Source organism: Panulirus ornatus, chromosome 35, assembly GCF_036320965.1.
Source record: "Panulirus ornatus isolate Po-2019 chromosome 35, ASM3632096v1, whole genome shotgun sequence".
Lineage (NCBI taxonomy): Eukaryota > Metazoa > Arthropoda > Malacostraca > Decapoda > Palinuridae > Panulirus > Panulirus ornatus.
In genome coordinates, this window is record NC_092258.1 from 2,832,501 (window position 1) to 2,847,500 (window position 15,000).

The following is a 15,000-nucleotide window of genomic DNA, read 5'->3' on the forward strand; positions in this document are numbered from 1 at the left end:
CATGATGAATATTTATATACGGGTATAAACGACGTGGAGGGAGGGAGGGGGAGAGGGGGGGGGATCACTCCTCCCCCACATAACGGGAACGTATATCCCATATGGCAGTTGGGGGGGAGGGGGGGGCGTGTCACTTGGGAGGTGTCCATGATCGTCTTCGGGAAAGAGTTGGTGGCGTCTCGTGCTGCAGCCCCCCCCCCCCCTGCCCCACCCCCCCCCACCTGCTGTTCCAGGTGCCGTCCCTCACCCCAACATCTGCTGCTCTGGGTGCCTTCTCCCCCCCTCCCCCCTCCCCACCTGCTGTTCCAGGTGCCGTCCCCTCCACCAGCCGTTCCAGATTCTGTCCTCCGCCTCCACCTGCTGTTCCAGGTGCCACTGGTGGGGAAAGAGGATATATATGGATGATCCAGGTTAGAATACGAGTTACCATTGCTCTCTCTCTCTCTCTCTCTCTCTCTCTCTCTCTCTCTCTCTCTCTCTCTCTCTCTCTCTCTCTCTCTCTCTCTTCAAAGAATAACAGGATTGAGAAAGAAGTTAGTATGTGAGGTGAGAACTACGCGGTGACCCAGCATCACAGGCAAGATCTCGTCGTCGGTATCCATCATGGCAGAATTCCGGCAATAGATACATTTAGGTAGGTACTCTCTCTCTCTCTCTCTCTCTCTCTCTCTCTCTCTCTCTCTCTCTCTCTCTCTCTCTCTCTCTCTCTCTCTCTCTCTATCCCTCTCTCTCCCTCCCAGGTAGCCGTACAGTAGGGGTGTGGGCAGAGGCCAGGATAAGCGCGGGTGGGGTGCGGGGCTGGGGGTGTTTGGGTACGCTTAGGGGCTGGATTAAGGCGGTGGGCTTGGGTTTGGGGAGGGTAGGGAGGGAGGGGTTGGTGTGTGTGCATCAGATTGGTCTTATGAATGGGACAAGATAAGGCCATAGATTGTGCAGGGGGGGGGAGGGGGAGAGGTGGTGGTGGTGGTGGGCTACCCCCGTTTGGGATAACTCTTCTTTATGGAGGCATAGAGGGCGTCCTCAGAGACTTCAAACACTTAGTAGAAATTGCCCGTCACAAGAGAGGGTTGCGAACTGAACAGGAGAGGTTTACGTTTTTTCTGCAGTGCCTACGAAGGAAGTGCCTGTGTATACTGTATGTTATAGGAGAGAGAGAGAGAGAGAGAGAGAGAGAGAGAGAGAGAGAGAACTCTTAAGTCGTACTAGAAATCTATTTTCGTTTTCACAAAACTGTTGATTTAGGAAGGACAGCCGATAACGTCTCTTGTTAAACAATCTTTTTTTTGTCATTGATTTATTTCATGAACTATTTAACAGATTCTTTTTTTACTGATAAGATGATAATAAAAGGCTACCTTTCGCATCGCAGCCGGTCTCAGAGTAAACCAAAAATGAGACGAACTAGAGGAGGACGTGTTGAAAATGTTGTAACGTGACCCCGGGTCAGTGTACCTTAGTGAGACGTACTGTCACTGATGGTACGTGACCCAGGGTCAGTGCACCGTAGTGAGACGTACCATCACTGATGGTACGTGACCCAGGGTCAGTGTACCGTGGTGGAATGTACCACGATCTGTGACCCAGAACTAATGTACTGTTCCTGGAGGTACAGTATCACGACTGTACCTGTAGGTTGATGCATCTATCATCCCAGTGTTTACTTTTCAATCATCAGTCCACAGTCATGTCTCACATCTCATTCCCTAAAGTATTTGGAACTATGTCGTGTCCGTTCGAGTCTTAATGTAAACATCTTGAATATTTGTGTACAGGAAAGACAGAAGTTTTTCCAGAGCCTCATCCTTGAATAGCAAAAACATTCAACGAAAAAGTTCAGTGTGAGACAAAGTGCAAAACAAAGGGTAAACGCGTCAAAGAAAAAGGATAATTGCGTAACGCATTTCTCTCTTCTATAAAGATGCTATGTGTAGTCCAGTGCGAGGGAGGCGGAAAGTAAGACCAGAAGTCCTGACAGAAGGTGTATGATGGACCCGGTCAGCACTTCATCACTCTTTAAGTCAGGAGGGTAGTACCTCCCTGGGCTGCTGCCGTCTACATACTCCTGACGTGGAGGGTTTAAGATGGTTGCGGCCACCAGCTCAACACTACCAGAGTTTAGATTCTAATATCTACATTTATCTTTCACGACTGAAGAAAATATCTTAGAAATCTTCAAGGCTTAGTGTTGTCTTCCAGTGTATATTTTGGATGAGTGAACACAACTCAAGCCCATTTCGTGCACGTTCTTATTATCTCTTTTCCGTAACATCAAGATCTCTTGGAGATCTCCATACACACACACACACACACACGCACACGCACACACACACACACACACACACACACACACAATCTCATGCGTACAGACCCAGACCCAGGGAGCGATTTCCGGTGGGCAGGGTTTGCTGTTGTCTGTGTCAGCACGTGTGGTACCACGCCGTTGGTGAGGGAGGGGAGTGGTGTCGTCCGCTTCATATATGTGGTTGTACTATAGCGTCAAGTGAATCGAGTTTTGCAACAGGACCAGAAGTGAGTTAGGTATACTGATCTAAGTATAAGTGTCCATAAAGTTCAGCGTTAGCGGAATTCATGTGAAAATGATTCCATGTATTTCTGAGGGATAAGGAATGTATCATCATAATCACCATCGGTTATTACGGTAATGATGGGGGATCAAGGGATAAAAACAGCAAAAGAGGCGGACCTTTCACTTCAGAAAAACTAGATTCCTGCACCACGACAACCCCCTCCTCCCCTCCCCTCCCCTCCCCACCCCCTTCTCCCCTCTCGCCTTTTTCGGGCGCCCAAATGGCCACTTGTGAAATGAATGTTACTAGGCCAACCAGGTATGGTCGAAGGACGACCTGTGCCCCCTGGCTCTTACCATATCTTCCAGCTACTGTGCTCCTCCAGACCTGCTACTCGTCCAGACCTTGTGGTAGTCCTGGCCAGAGCTGTGCCTTCCAGCTACTACGCTCGTCCAGACCTTGTGGTAGACCTCGCTACGGGTATGTCTTCCAGATACTTCGCTCTTCCAGACTCTGGTACTCTTCCAGGCCTAATGCTACTCCTGTGTATAATCTTGTCTTCCAGATATTGCGCTTTTCCAGACTTGCGCTTTTCCAGACTTAAGCGCTCTTTCTAATTCTGGCGCTACTGCGCCCCAGGCGGTAGAGTTATAATCTGTTGGTGTTTTCCAGGCACTAGTTTTTTTCAGTCTCTGGTGTTGTTGCTGGTGGTGTTCTACACTCTGGTGTTGCGTGCCACTTGTGGAATCATGTGGTGGACTTGTGTAGCGTTCCATGGCCTCCATTGCTCGTCCTGGGTCATGGCAGAAGGGGTCGCAACACACCACAGGTACCAACGAAAGGCTTCATTCAGGGTAGACGAAAAGCCGAGGTGGAGCGGTTCCATCGGTTATACTAGAGACCACTGGCTTCCACAGGCCTGAGACCTTCACAACCACCACCTACTCCTCCACTACCATCACCACTACCATCACCACCATCACCATCAACGTTGTGTGGGGGCGTCCGCTTGCCGCTCTTGGTGCAATGGTATGAAGTGAACATTGATTAATAACGACAGTGAGGCTTGTTGTACCCACACCCGGCCTGCTGAGGTACCGGTCTGCTCGGTAAGGTCACGGTCTTTTAGGTAAAGTGCCGGTCTGCTAGATAAAGTGCCGGTATGCTTAGGCTCTTCCAGTTACAGAGGTAGGAGCACCCCTGGTTATTAGGGCTATGACACTCCTGGTTGTGAACCACTGGCTGTGGTGGCTGGGGCACCAATGGTTGTGGAGGCTGGGCACCACTGGTTGCGGTGCCTGGGACACCACAGGTTGTGGAGGCTGGGGCACCACTGGTTGTAGCAGATGCGACACCATTGTGTACCTCAGGTTGTACGGGGCTTGGGGGTGGGCTATACCTCTTACTATTGGTCCTCCCTGCAGCCCAGTACCCCAGCTCCCCCACCCACCTGTTGGGAACTACGAGGTGGCGAGGAGGGTCGTCTGTGGTAAACACGGGAATAAAACAGTGGGGGAGCTGCCCCCTGCTGGTCGTACCCTGCACTTCTAGGAAGGACGGGTCACCACTAGTGTTAGTGGTGGCGGTGGCGGTGGTCAGGTGTGGTGGGGCAACTCCACAACACCTCAAAGTGGGACACCCCCACAGCACCTCACTGTGGGAGCTCTGTTACTAAGATTCTTTCAGACGCTTCACCAGTGTGACGACGGCCCGTGTTCTTAATATGACACCTCACATACCACACATACACACAGCTCTCTCTCTCTCTCTCTCTCTCTCTCTCTCTCTCTCTCTCTCTCTCTCTCTCTCTCTCTCTCTCTCTCTCTCTCTCCCTAGCCATTGCAAGTCTAGGTCGGGTCTATTCCCATACTTCCAAGCATTATAGACGACCCGAGAAGTAAGGCTTATTCCTATACCCTCTCCTGACACGGTATGCTCAGGTTGGGCATATGTCTATGTTCCCTTCCCAGCATTACGAGTAAGAAGTCCCTGAGTGGCTCAGTGTTGTCATCCGAATTTGTAGTAAGATTTGAATTATCAAGTAACTTGGGGAGACGTGAACCCCGCGAGGACTAGGTCTCTCTCCGAGGCACCACTCCCAGGGGATGGTCTTTCTCTCGCAAGAGGTACTTTGTGTCCTTCCTTACAGGGGTAGTTTCGTCCGAAAGATATATTGCCTCCCTCCGTAAGGGGGAAGTTTTATTCCAGAGCGGTATTGAGCTCTCTGCCTCTGAAGGTAATTTTATTTTAGAGTGGTAGTTTGCCACGTCCTTTTGTAGGGGGTAGTTTTATCCGTGAGGTATTGTGCCCCATGCTAGGAAGATAGGTAGGTCATTGTGCCTCTTCCTGTACGGGGTATTTTTGTCCCAGTGAGGCAGTATACACCCCTTCATTCCGCCAGGTGAATGTTGTAGCAAGAGAAGAAGGGAGGGGGACCTCAGAGAGAGGGAAGTGACAGGAGGTGACGCAGGGGCTGAAGGAACTTGCCCCGGCGTGTGGGCTTGACGCCTTTCGAGGAAGTGTCGTGTATTAAAGAGAAGTAGTGCGTCAAGGTGCGTGGTGCGGGGTGCGTGGCAGGGTCTGGGTAACGTTCGGTATTCAGGGAGCGGAGTTCGGGAGGTCCTGGCGATGCTGGTCACATCCCGCAGGTGATGCGCCGCTTAGAGAAACACAGGTCCAGATTAAGGCAGCAGTTCCAGAGCTGTGGGTGTCGTCAGGTCTCCTAATCTGACAGTCAGTCGGGTGCGGGTTGCAAGGAGGGAGGGAGGGAGGGAGGGAGGGAGCAGGAAGAGGAGGAGAAGGAAGAGGTGGAATAAGAAAGGGGGTTGTCTCTAGTAAGTGGCCTGCCTCTTCATGATTCTTTCAAGACAGAGACGATATATCCCAGCACGTAGTGTAGTGATGTAGTAGTAGTAGTAGTAGTAGTAGTAGTAGTAGTTGTAGTAGTAGTAGTAATAGCATTAGTAGCAGCAATATTAGTTGTAATAGCAGTAGCAGTCATAGTAGTTGTAGTTGTTTTTGGTGCTATTTTCTGAACGTCTTTTCACTCTTCCTGACTCTTTTCCCCAAGCATTTCAATACTGAGTGAGGCTGGTTTGTGGGATATTCAAACTGTTAAGGCTTGAACATGACACTGGTTTCTGCTACTCTGAACTGTTTTCAAACTATTTCTTCTCAGCACTTCATTCGTTCAGAGAGAGAGAGAGAGAGAGAGAGAGAGAGAGAGAGAGAGAGAGAGAGAGGAGGGGGTGAGATAACACTTCAGATGTGGGGAAAGGAGAGAACAGTTTTGGCACTTCAAAGAAGAGGAGAGGCAGAGGGAGATGTTTCAGCGTTCCTGAAGTAGGGAGAAGAGTGAGGGGCTTTAGCACTTAAAAAGCGGGGGGAGGAGAGGAGTTTTGACACTCCGGAATTGGGAAGGAGAGAATGATGGACTTGGAGCCTCCAGAAGTATGGAGAGAGAGAGAGAGAGAGAGAGAGAGAGAGAGAGAGAGAGAGAGAGAGAGAGAGAGAGAGAGAGAGACGGGGGGTGGTTATCGACGCCCTACAGGTGGGAGAGGAAAATGCCTCTCACAGTATCCAAGTATCCTCTCGTTCTCCTTACTAAGCCGTGCATGTAGCCCTAGGAACAGCCACCCGAGGGTCGGATTTCACTCCCTTGAATATCCACCAGATCATCGATCTCTCACTCTTTGACCGCCCGACAGCCCTCGGCTCTCGGGTGTCACACCATCATCATCTCTGTGATCTCAGCAGCCTGTATAACCTGCCACTGGCCAAGCCCAGGGGATGCTGTTGCTATAGCCATCGCGGCGGGCTGCTACTCTCCTGGGGAAATAGAATGTCTTAAAGTGGGGTCTAATCTGTAAAGACGCGGGAGTTTGGAGGTCAAGGAGTGGCAGTAGATCACTGAAGTGGACGTTCAACAAGAGAGGTCCTGGAACACACACACACGCTCCCTCCTCCTCCTCTGAATCTCTCTTGCTTCTATGGAGTGACTTACGGCTGTGGCTCCATTAAGCACTGCCCCGGGAGCACACGCCCTTAAACACGGTCATTCAACAGGGAGACATGAAAGGTATGTGAGCGACGGGGGAGAAGGAGGAGGAGGAGGAGGAGTAGGAGGGCTGGATGCACCCGCTCAAAGGCGCTATATTCATGTGTAGTGTTGTGACGTACTTCATTGTGGAGTCTTGTAGTGGCTGATGCCAAGCGGTCGTAGAGATTAAGAGGGTCAGCTACTGAGTAGCTCTTTCTGAATCCAAATGGCCCCCTCAATTACCATGGTCATCGAAAAAATTTGTCATGGATGCAAGTTATTGTCTCCAGGACTTTTCCAGGTAAGAAGACACCAGAGGCGTCAGTGTGGAGTTGGAACACGTCTGGTGTGGGGGTCCGGGAGTCGTGTTCTTCAAGGTTGGCTGGACATTTACTTTGTAAGGCAGGCACAGTAGACTGAAATAAGAGGTGATATCACTTGACCTGCACACTCGCATGCTCTCTCTCTCTCTCTCTCTCTCTCTCTCTCTCTCTCTCTCTCTCTCTCTCTCTCTCTCTCTCTCTCTCTCTCTCTCTCTCTCTCTCTCTCTCTCTCCCTCCTCGTCTTTCCTGACATCATATCTCTTATTTTGTGCTTTTAGAAGTGTCAGTATTTTCAAGAATATGTTCGAGATCGGAGCGTCCTATAAGGAATTTCACAAAGATGGTTATGAAAAAAAAAATCTACTGAACCGAGATTTACCAGAAGTAAACCTTGGGATTTATCCTTCATAATCTGGAGTTGGGATACTTTCCTTAAACGTTCTTTTTTATCTTTTTTTCTTTGAGGTTTTACATCAGTTTTGAGAATCCTAAATATGTTTTGGGTTTCTAGTGTGAAGGATGATCGCTCCTCATACTGAGAGAGGAAATTGGTCTCATTTTTTTGCCAGTTTGCTCCCATTTTCCCACTCACATTTCTTATCTATGTGTTTCTATGATATGAATTTAGTATCATCTCGTTCATAGCCTATAGCTGTAGCCTATGGCTAGGGTATCTCTCCGACCTATACGCATCTCTCTGTCTCTCTCTACCCACCCTCATCTCCCCCGTCTACAAACCCTACCCACCCTCATCTCCCCAGCCCATACACCCAACCCAACCCTCATCTCCCCGCCCGATACACTCCCCAAACACCCTCCTCGCAAGCCTCCCACCCCAGGCCTGGACGAACCATAAGTCGAGTACGCGTCTCTGTTTACACAGGCGAGTCACAGCTGATCACCGTTTAAGGCTGAGATTTATACCAGCTGGAACTGGTTTGTTAGTGGCAACATTTAAGGTGTCGGTAGCCCGGGCCCGCCCCCCTCCCCCTTCCCCCCCACCACCGGCCCCACACTCCCCCTTATCCCCCCCCCCCTCTCCCAGCAGCACCTACATCCGGTAAAACCAGTCCTGTATAGCAACGGTTCCTGTCGATATTTTCATTCATGAATTGTAGCTAGTGACAGACAGAGGCCAACCGCCCGTACCAACATGGTGAGCCTTGAGTGGCCGGGGGTTAATTAGCATAGTCACCAAACCACGAACGATCTTAAATTTCGCCTGGGAGTGTAAGGGAGGGGAGGGGAAGGGAGTGGTGAGGGAGGGGAAGGGAGTGTAAGGAGGGGAAGGAGTGTAAGGAGGGGAGGGGAGCTTGTTCATAGAGGAAGGTGTTGTCGAAATGGAGTCTCGAGTGTACAGGTAGAGATGGAGATGTTCCTGTGATCGCCGCTTCGTGTGTACTGGGAAGAAAGATAGAGTCTTACATTCGTAGGCGACTCATCTGTAAACCTCATATTTCCAGTACACAAATTTCCAGGAGACAAATCTGAACTTTGAAATGATATTCCAGGTTCATGTAATCTTTGCAGTTTGCTCATTTTACCTACCGTACTGTACGAGGAGAGAGTTTTACACTCATGGGTTCCCATCTCTCGATTTTTCTCTACTGTAATACAGGATTTAAAAGTTTTGTTATGCCGTCCGCATTAACAGTTTCATCATACAGTGTATTCCACTCGGCCGCTATACTTACGTTATAAAAGTACTTCTTTATAGTCTATCAAGTTCCTTGCGTGACACCATCTTTTAGGCTCCAGTTATTCTACCACCTCGTCTCTCAAAGGACTCTTTGCTGTTGACATCATCAAACAGGATTAGAAACTTAATGGCTCTGATCAGGTCACCGCTCACCTTTCTTCTCTCTTCCATGGTGAACAATTCTAAGGTCTTTAACCTTTTCCCAATAATTCATTTTCTTAATTATGATATCATCTTTGTTGTTCTTCTCTGGACCTTCTGTATCAGTCCTTTGTTTCTTTAAGTGTCATGACCAATTTGAAAAGCATATCTTAGGTTTGTTGCAACGTAGGTGGTGAGAAGGTTGTTGAATATTTCTTTAATTCACCATATAATTGATTGCTTTTCTAATATTTGCCAGATTGTCTCTTTTGCTATTTACCAAAGGTAAGGCGCCAGTTTATTTCCTACCAGATAATATGCATATCGTAGCCTTCTTTCATTGTAGCCCATCCTCATTACCTTGCATTTACCTGTACTGGAGTATACTAATCGTGTGTCGGGGCTACTTTGGAGTTTGTCTAAGTTCCCTTGTAGGTTTATGCAATCCTGTTCACTTCTTACCTTCCCGCATGACCTTAGTATCATCCAAAACATATCCAGGTAGCAGTCTAATCCTTCTGCCATATAGCAAGAAAAGTAATGGTCCCAGAGTAGAACCTTGCTGCACGCCACTAGTGACCCCAAACCCTATCGAGAAGGTTCCCCTGACCTGCTTCCTCTGTTTCCTTCCATTAAGATAATAATTTTTTCCATTGAAATAATCTTTCCTTCATTCCTGCCTGAACATCTAGATTTGGGCAGTCTAGATAGAGACAATCCACCCAGCTTTATCTGCTAAGTCCTTCCGTGCCGAAGGGTCTATCTCCAATTATGACTGTCTCTCAAATTTTCCTTATTGATAACAAGCACTGATCCCGTATGTTCTTTACTTTTCTAAACCTTTCATCTACCACAACATAGATTTTCTTGATTGTTCAATCTCTAACGGTGCACATTATTCTTTCTACAGCTTTATTTGATTCTTTTTGCACCTCTCTTTCATTGTATCCCTGTCTTCTGTTCCACTGCATCATTCCCCATGCTTTCAGTCTGTTGATTAGCCCCAGAAATTGCTACTGCTCCTATTCCTTGCCCAACTACAGCCCCTGCGGTGTGAGTGTGGAGGGAGGGGAGCCTCTGGGCCTCACGTGTCGAGTGTTGAGGCAGAGTAGTGACCCAGGACGTGAGGAGGGCCATGGGCGTGCAGAGACCCGCTACTAGGGCAGGGCAAGTGACTGAGGTGAGGCAGGGCAGGGCAAGGCCAGCGGCCCTGGGCTGTGATTGATACATCATGGCGATGCTAGCGACGGCACGCCACACCTCGCATCGCAGCCCACCAGCATACTGAGCACCAATCAATCCTTCACGCGGACGCCGCGGCCTCTTCCTCCTCCTGCTGCTGCTGCTGCTCTTCTTCCTCCTCCTCCTCCTGACCCTGTCACACACTGCACACACCAAACCTCCCACACATTAATATTAACACTGTGCACACACCACTTTACATAGTGGTGATGTGTGACCATTGTGTCGCGATGGGCCAGGCTGCACGCCTGCCACCACCGCCCCTGTGACCAATGGATCATCCCAACGCCCTACATGACACATATGCATCTCTAATGATCGTTCATCCACACCTGACCTGCTAAGCTACCACCGCCGCCTCCGGCTCAACGCCACACATAGGCATCTGTGGTTCAACGCCTATCACACCTGCAGTGCGTCTCCACACCAAACACCTGCGTGTGGTTATGTCGTCTGCGTCTGTATCCACAGGTGTTTGTGTCTGTGAATTGTGATGGTTCTTTCTGTGGTCTTCATAACCCCACGGTACGACCCTTGTGTACGGTTGTACGACCCTTGTGTAAGGTTGTACGACCCTTGTGTAAGGTTGTACGACCTCTTAAGGGTTAGATCAAAGGCCAAAGGTCATCGACCCAAGAGTCGCATCGTCGTCGTGTCGTTCTGTCGTCTTGAATGGTCGTATCGTTGTCCTCAAGGGTCGTACCGTCGTCCTCAAGGGTCGTACCGTCCTCCTCAAGGGTCGTACCGTCGACCTCAAATGGTTAGGTTCACATTTTGATTTTACATTTTCATTTAACGGGGTCATTGCCACTGATGTGTAAATATAATTCTCTAAACTTTCTCGATTCTTGTCAGAATTTAACGTCTCTTAACCAGAATTTAATGTGGAAGCGACTAAGCTCACCTCTATAATTCCACTGAGGACACACCTTTATACGAGAATTCATCCTTGTAACAGTAGGTGTGGAAATTGGTAAATGTCACCCATATATATATTTATTTATTTATTTATTTTGCTTATATATATATATATATATATATATATATATATATATATATATATATATATATATATATATATATATATATATTAATATATATATATATATATATGTGTGTGTGTGTGTGTGTGTGTGTGTGTGCATACGTATATATAAGATTGCATGTAAGAGATATATCTTGAATTAATACCCAAATAGCCTTTCATCAGTTTTAGATGAACGATGGAGAAAAATATAGAATTCTAAAATACAGTTTTTCAAAATTCTAAACAATACAAACATGTTAATCTCGAGGATATATTTCAAATACCGTCAATGAACAAACGGAATCAGAGTTTAAGCTGAAAAATGCGACATTGTTGTGGGAAAAGAGTTTCATTCCAAATAGGTGTTGAGCTTTGGAATAAGGTATCTGCAAATGTTGTTAATGTAAAGACTATAATAGATACATTTAAAAACCCTGTCAGACATTTTTTTTCCTTGCTCAGGTATTTACGAAAGTAATACAACGAAGAAAATAATGTAGATACACATTGATTCCTTTTCCTAAGAATATGCTACAGTGCAGCAGAGGGCGGGTTGGCGCAGGATGACTTTTATATCATTTTTTTTTTCTCCCTTCGTTCAATCCTGTTCAGTTCCGGGTAGGCTTACTTTACAAATGAATTGTTTTTCGTCCATTCTAGTTACTGGCGGCCATTGTTGCCAGGGTTGGAGTGGAAGTCGTTCACAGCACCTTCATCACACAGCTCGTATCCTCACCTCATCCACCTGAGATAAAAAAGGAGGAAGAGATGAGTATGATAAACGAATGACCTAGACATGAACGAATGCCTAGATGACATCAACGTCCACGTCACCAACCTGACCACCACTCCACCACCGTCAGCACAACCTCCTACCCCAACCCTCACCCTCACCCTCCTCCTCCTCCTCCTCCTCCCTAACCATTCTCATCACCACCATTATCGCCAACCGTCAGGATCATCAGTGCCATCGTCATCAGACCCATTGTCACCTTTGGCATCATCATCATGATGAGCCTCATCACGCTGGCTGCCATCATTATTCATCAGGGGTTGACAGCATACATGTACACTTAACAAAGGGAGATTTTCCTAGTCCCCCACTGCCATGTTTATTTATATATGTAGATGTGGTTATTTATATATACATAATGTGTTACTTACATATACAGGGCCAGCCTGGCCTAGATGGATGAGATACGCTTGAGATTCGGCACTTGATAAGCATATTGGTGTGTGTGTGTGTGTGTGTGTGTGTGTGTGTGTGTGTGTGTGTGGCAGTGTAGAGAATGTTAAGTATGACAGCATTGTTTTGGGTGGGCCATATAAATCCTTAGTGACCCATAACGAAACACACTGACGTCATACCGACTACCTACTGGAGAGAAGTATGAAAAGAAATGGAAAATTGATGAGATGTTTTGTATCTAGACTTCAGACGTCAAGACGGGGAGATAAGATCGATAAAGATAGAGACTTGAGCGGGAGAGTATGGTCAGAAGCGAGAGAAAAATGTTTTAAGATTGAAGGCAACATTTTGAGGATTTCCTAAATGTCAGAGGATACAGACGAGGGTAGAACAACCCACAAGTTGATGTGGCTGAATGTTAGAAATGTAGACCAGTGAAGGTTGGATCGAGATCAACGTAAGATAATGAAATAGGTTCAGACGTCTGGGATAAATGAAGTAACAAGGAGGATCCTTGAAGTCAGTGGGTGTCTAGTGTTGTACAGAGTCTTCCATGCGACGCGTGTGAGAGCGAAGCCATGCGACACATGACCTTACGAATCCAGCAGTAAACTCGCTAAACGAAACTGAAGAAAAGAAAAATGTTATAACTTCAGAAGTGTTGGCCCGGTAGGTGTCAGAGGTGAGGCAAGCAGCAGGGTGGAGATGCAGAAGGTTTAGAGCGTCACAAACTGGTGCTCTGAAAGATCAGAGGAAAAAAAACTGAAGGGGAAAAGTGGAGTATAAAGCTGGCTTTCACTGTGGGTGTGTTGGTTAAGAATATACTGGGACAAGAGGCGAGAGAGAGAGAGAGAGAGAGAGAGATAGAGTGTGTGTGTGTGTGTGTGTGTGTGTGTGTGTGTGTGTGTGTGTTTGTAACATATCTCGTTCTGTTAGGAAGCATTTGATTAGGGTTATTGGGGAAAGACTGTGTACAGAGTGTTTGGCTGGGAAGGGAAAACTATAAGAGGCAGTAAAGATCTTGTATGAAGAAGACGGAGCATTTGTTAGGGGCAGTATTTGGTCAAGAGACTTGTGTTCGTTAGGAGTAAGACAAGCGATAACTTGCCTTCATGGCTGTGTGAGGTGTGCAGGAACGGTATCGAGAGAGAGGTCAAGCACATCGGTCAAAGTACGACTGAGAAGGTGCTTTGAGGATACATTTTGTCGTCAGGTGCTGCTGTATGCTGATGATCCTTTGTAACACTATAGTCACTAAAAACTCTGGTGAAGGAAAGTCGACGAGTAAAGAAAAGAAAAGTTGATTTCACTCTGGGTAAGAATAGAATGAGTGTGTCTGAGGAAGAGGGAGTCTAGGATGTAATACGTGATTGGAGAGACCGGTAGACAGTCAGGTCACATGAGACGGGAAGACAGTCAGGTCACAAGAGACAGTAAACAGTCAGGTCACAAGAGACGGGAAGACAGTCAGGTCACATCAGAGGGAAGACAGTCAGGTCACAGAGGTATGAGAGTGAGTTTTGAGCGAGGATAACGGAAATGAAGTGGGTGGTAGTACTTGAAGACAGGGATAATGGACTATGTGCTTAATGAGGGATAAGGAAACTAACCATCTCTCACCTGTGACAAAGTTATTCATGTGTGCAACAGAAAGTGTTGTATAGCTGTGAAATCGGGGCTTACAGAAACAAAGCGGCCGGTGCAGAGTATGGAGATGTGGCGGGATCTGATAGTAACGAATGACAGAGTTAAGGAAGCTAGGAATGTGGGTGAGGGACCAGGGTGAGGTAGTGTAAGGGAAGGAGATGGTCTAGTGAGGGCCAAGGGAGAAGGATGGGGTCTGCCCAACTGAAAGAATGTGCTCAAATGAGGTGATGGAAGAGTACATAAGTGGAAATGTAAAAGGTACTTTGGTTTGAGGGACTGGAGGAGTACATACACGCCATGTGTATCTCTGGAGGACAGGTAGAGTGAGACCAACTGGAACTCACCCACGAAAAGAGATTGAAGAGATTTCCAGTCGCGAAGTTCCTGCGGTCGTGGCCGCAACAACTTGGGAGAGGAGGAGGCTGGTGGGGCATTTACCGTCGTCTGGCTGTGTCCCTGGCTTCACCCTCCCTTTCTTGATTTCTTTCCCTCCCTCTCCCTTGCTGGCCAGGACGTCAAGTGAGGTGGCTTGTGGCTTGGAGGTGGAGAGGCAACTGATGGTGCTGCAAGCAGTGGTCCCCCTCCTGCAGTAGAAGAGACAGACGCCTTGGATCGTGTGTAGGCTCTGTCTGTGGTATATTCCTTGTGAGAAAATATATCAACCACATCTGCCATCTCTCGCATATCCCTGGAAATTCGTTTCCTTCCTGGAGAAGGTAGAATTTCTGAAGTTGGGGAAATTCTTGGACTGTGAACAGTGGGGAAGAATCGGTCATTTCTGGAGAGCGCCAGACGGATTCTTACGGTTAGTTGGGTAATTCTATTTCCTGGGCATGTTAAAGGCGGTCGGTGAGTCTTGCCTATTGTAAGTGCAATCAGGTGTATAGGTGATGGTCCTCCAGGGGTCGTAGGTGCCACCAGGTGGTCTTCCTGGGTCGTATTTACCACCAGGTGGTCCTATAGGGCCATAGCTACCACCAGATGATCCTTCTCCAGGGTCGTATGTACCACCAGGGGATCCTCCAGTGTCGTATATACCACCAGGTGGTCCTCCAGAGTCGTAGGTACTACCAGGTGTGCAGGTAGTACTTTGGGATCGTCGGTCTCAGCAGGGAGAGGTCCACGACCTCAGCAGGGGGTCGTGCGACCTCAGTCGAGAGGAGGA

At 47.8% G+C, this 15,000-nt stretch overlaps 1 protein-coding gene across 7 annotated transcripts in view; it reads left to right on the forward strand.

Moving 5' to 3' along the window:
- Positions 1–15,000, forward strand: part of LOC139760081 (uncharacterized) — a 136,686-nt gene that overhangs the window by 96,734 nt on the left and 24,952 nt on the right. The window lies entirely within an intron of this gene.